Source organism: Pseudophryne corroboree, chromosome 8 (assembly GCF_028390025.1).
Source record: "Pseudophryne corroboree isolate aPseCor3 chromosome 8, aPseCor3.hap2, whole genome shotgun sequence".
NCBI lineage: Eukaryota > Metazoa > Chordata > Amphibia > Anura > Myobatrachidae > Pseudophryne > Pseudophryne corroboree.
Genome location: NC_086451.1, coordinates 418,659,134 through 418,664,149, shown reverse-complemented (window position 1 = coordinate 418,664,149; position 5,016 = coordinate 418,659,134). Strand labels below are relative to the sequence as shown.

General features: G+C 46.9%; 1 pseudogene; it reads right to left on the bottom strand.

The window, feature by feature from the left end:
* Nucleotides 1-1,580: 1,580 nt before the first annotated feature.
* Nucleotides 1,581-1,698, bottom strand: LOC134950243 (5S ribosomal RNA; annotated as a pseudogene).
* Nucleotides 1,699-5,016: the final 3,318 nt, after the last annotated feature.

Genomic DNA, 5,016 nt, shown 5'->3' with positions numbered 1-5,016 from the left:
GAACCCCTGTCATTTTTCTCTCCATATTTTGTCAACCAGGACCGTCTCAAAGAGCCAGAGGCTGGTTGTGCTTAGGAGGGGGGACCCCACACAATTTTTTTTCAGATTTTTTACTACTTAAAACACCTTTTTAAGGTACACAATGAAGCCCTGCACGGATCTCACAGATCCGGCCGGGATTCCTTGTGTTTTGTCAGGCAGTGTTTTACTCATCACTCCCGTAAAACACTGCCTAACATTACGAATCACATCGACATCGGAAAATACGAATTGGGAAAAGTCGGCAGCTTAGTGAATGATCGTATCAGGATTCAAAAAGTTGCAGTAAAATGCACCCGACACCAATCGAGTTCAAACACCCTTCAAAACGGCAAAAACACAAATCTTTGTAAATATACCCCTCTGTGTGGGTGGCGCATGCCACTCTCCCCTGGGCTGCTTCTGGGCCATGCCGGGTGGCGCTGCTTGCAGAGTGCAGGGAACAAAGTCCCTGCCGCCCTCGGTCCAGGGGCGCCGCCATTGTTCCTGGTGATCACATGCTGGGAATAGACCAATGGTGGTCCCCGGCCGTCACATGACCCCAGCAACCAATAGGAGCAAGGTAGGAGATACAAAAGGAAGCGCTGGGCAGAAACCCAGCGCCTGAGTATTGTTGTTACCACAGCTTCACCACAGGCTCCTGCTGTGATTCCTGGAGTCCTTTGCCTTTGGATACTTTCCAGATTCCTGCAGTGTGAACCGAGACCAGAATCAGTTCAGTTCTCCGTTTCCAGTTTCTGTGTATCCAACACCAGTCCACTGCTAACCCGTTTTAACCGGTACCAGCCCAGATCGTTGCTGCTAACCCGTTATTTCTGCTACCAGCCCGTATCGTTACTGCAAACCTGTTATATCTAGTACCAGCCTGGATCACTTCTGCAAACTCATTATATCCGGTACCAGCCCGGATCATTGTTGCAAGCCTGACATACATACATACCCGGTACCAGCCCAAATCACTGTTACGCTTCCAGTTATACAACAGTACCCGACGTAGTCACGCACCAACAAATGGAGAGAAAGAAAGCTCTTGTGTGGGCGCACTCTTGTGAAAAGAAGAAAAATTCTTCAAATATGAATCAAAAAGATGGTTAAAACATACGTTTATTAATCAAAAAATTAAAAAGTTACCCCTCTGAGATCCGAAGAAAAATGTAAAAAGTAAGAAAAATTTGAAAAAATGTTGGAATGTTCTGGTCTGTTAATCACACGAGAAGGATTAGAAAGGCTGCAGACACCTGATAGTCTGACACCCGTTTCTCCTGACCAGTACAGATGTTCTGTATTAATGAGACCAACCAGGGAGGTCAGTTGTTATGTCTTTGAAGGACCACTGAAAAGGGGTCAATACTGGACAAATTGCTGGTCACCCGTTATTCATATGGCACAAGTTGGCAATGTATCTTGGCATACCTGAACGCTATTAGGAATGCAGAAACAAATGGAGAAAAAAAGAAGGAAAGATAAAGAAAAGGGGGGGAATAAGTAGTGGTGATACTGCTGTTGGTGTCCACCCTTAAAATGAAGGGGAATAGTATCCTACTCTACAACACCAGGTATTCCCAGGGAGTCTCCTCTCAGGTACTGACCCGGCCCACCGCTGTTTGGCTTCCAAGATCGGACGAGATCGGGCATTAGCAGCGTGGTATGATAGTAGAGAGGCTATCTACCAATGAGAGTGCACCTATATAAGAATAATAGAATAGGGAGATTTGTAAGGATAAAGTCTTGTAGTATGTGGATCTGCTTTCCACGTTAGGCAAGGTGAAGCAGTTGCCACTCAGTGACGTAGTGCACCCTGGATCGTGGATGAGAGTCCACTGAAAATAGGTAAGCAATGAAAAGGAGAGAAAAGGAATATTCCAGTCTAATTAGACTAATCAGGATCGACTGATTATCTCAAGGAGAAAATAACGAAAATAGATAACACATGTGAGGCGTCAGGTAACTTTGTGAGTCCAAATACAAATCACAAATACATTCTTTTTGTGCGTAGGCACCTATGAGTACAGTAGCAAAGGATCACTATTTTTTGAAGAAAGATGAACCCAACCTATGGAGTGTGATGCACTGCTTGGGTAATTATAGAGAAACAGTGTGCAAAAGGCAGGTTAACCTGCAATCATTAGGATTAATAAATTGTAATATACATAAGGAATCCCAAATGCTATGATCACTGGTATATCCAATGCAATAGGCACATGTCACAGTGAAGGTGATCTTTAGCTAGCGATCGCCTCTGCCTGATTGACAGGCAGAGGCTGTCCCTGGCGGGAGGAGGCAGGACAACGTTGTTAAGCCACCGTTTAAGGGGTGCGGTCCGGGCGACACAGGCGTGGCGGACCGTGCCGGGGGCGGGCCACGGCGGCTGCGTGACATCACACGCAGCCACTGCAACCTGGGCAGTGACGAGTAGCTCCCGGCCAGCGTGCAGGAGCTGCGCTGGCTGGGAGCTACTCCTGAAGTACAAAAGCATCTCCGCTGTGCGATGCTTTTGTACTTCTGCGACGGGGCAGGGCCTGACATGCGGGGCGAGCTAGCCCTGTGCTGGGCATTCCCCCGCATGTCAGTGTGCCTGATCGTAGCTGTGCTAAATTTAGCACAGCTACAATCAACTCTGAATCACCCCCATTATGCACAACAATAGTAGGACCACTTATACTTTCTAGTACTGGTGCCCCTTACACATTATGCCACACTGAATGAGCCAAAATTCCCATGAAATGAGCCAAAATTCCCATTATGTCACACAGTATGATCCACAATTCACATTATGCAACACAGTATGAGCCACAATTCACATTATGCCACACAGTATGATCCAAAATTCACATTATGCAACACAGTATGATCCAAAATTCACATTATGCCACACAGTATGATCCAAAATTCACATTATGCCACACAGTATGAGTCACAATTCACATTATGCAACACAGTATGATCCAAAATTCACATTATGCCACACAGTATGATCCAAAATTCACATTATGCCACACAGTATGAGTCACAATTCACATTATGCCACATAGTATGATCCAAAATTCACATTATGCAACACAGTAAGAGCCAACATTTATGGACAGGGAGAGTGACAGCAGGGACATAGGGACAGGGAGAGTGACAGCAGGGACAGTGACAGAGAGAGTGACAGCAGGGACAGGGAGAGTGACAAAAAGTGTGAAAACAGTGACAGAGAGAGGGACAGCAGGGACAGAGAGAGAGACCGCAGGTACAGGGAGAATGACAGAGAGAGTGACAACAGGGACAGGGAGAGTGACAGAGAGCATGACAGTAGGGACAGAGAGAGTGACAGCAGGTACAGGGAGAATGACAGAGAGAGTGACAACAGGGACAGGGAGAGTGACAGAGAGAGTGACAACAGGGACAGGGACAGAGAGAGTGACAGCAGAGACAGGGAGAGTGACAGCAGGCAGGGTCGAAACTATGATTTTTGGCACCCGGGGCAAAGCAGTAATTTGTTGCCCCCCATGCACACACACACTTTGGAACCATGTCAAAAACAATGTAATAAATAGTTGGCAAAGTGACAACCAGCATCGTCAGGGTGCCTACAGCACACATTCCCTAGGAAATTGGATAGGCACACAAGAAAACTAACATGCACCTCAGATACAGTATTGTAGGGGACTCTGACTGGCCAACTGCTGTAGGACTACAAAGCCCAGTATCTCAGTTATTATTTATTTATTAACAGTTTCTTATATAGCACAGCAAATTCTGTTGCGCTTTACAATTGGACACAATGATAAAACAAAAACTGTCATAGAGGTAGGAGGGCCCTGCTTGCAAGATTACAATCTATAGGGAAATAGGCACTGATACACAAGGATAGGTCTATCTATTGCATATTTGTCCACCAGATTGCAAAGGTTCTAGGTGGGTTGCATGATATCACATCACAGCAAGATGAACCATGGTCAGAAAGAAGGGAAAGTGAAAAAAGAGAAAATATGTGGAGGATATGTGCGGACTGTACAGTGTGGATATAGGGGGTCATTCCGACCCGTTCGCTGCAGGTTCTTCGCTGCAGTGCGAACGGGTCATAAATGCGCATGCACAACGGACGCACTGTGCATGTGGGTCATTGCCTGGCGACGATCTTCACCGGGCAACGACGACGCCAGCAACAAATGTGATCGCAGGGGCGATCGCAAGTAGATGGACAGTCGGGCGGCGTTCCGGGGCAGATACTCGCCGTTTCCCGCTCTTTTCGGGGAGTGGTAAGAAAAAAGCAGGCGTGTCCAGGCGAACGGAGGGCGGATATCTGACGTCAAAGCCGGGACGTGCATCACTGGATCCGTCGCACAGGGTAAGTAGGTCTTGGGCTAGTCTTGTTTTGTGTGATACTTTTTTAGCATAGCAGGGCTGCACACGCATTCACAGCCCTGCTATGCTAAAATACACTCCCCCATAGGCGGAGATTAGTTGATCGCACCAGCAGCAAAAAGTTGCTTGGTGCGATCAACTCGGAATGAGGGCCATAATCGGATAGGAAAGCTTATGAAGGTTGAGTGAGCAGTTCTGGAATGTGATAAGCTTGCCTGGAGAGGTGAGTTTTCAGGGAACGCTTGAAAGTTTGGAGACATGGGGAAAGTCTTATTGTGTATGGTAGTACATTCCACAGAGTGGGTGCAGCCGGAAGGAAGTCCTGCAAACATGCATGGGAGCAAGTAATGAGTGTGGATGAGAGACGTAGACCTTGTAAAGAGCGGAGAGGTCGGGTTGGGAGATATTTTGAGATGAGTGAAGAAATGTAGGACCTAGGACCAATTAAAGAGGAGTAGTACCAACTTTATGGGCAGGGGACACACACAATGTGGGTTATCCTGGCTGCAGAGAGGAGTCCCTAGGACTAGCTGGTGTTATATACCTGATATAAGCCATGCAATCACTGTATCAAACACACTGGAGGGAGGACTCCAACTGACCAACTGCTGTATTACTACAAAGCCC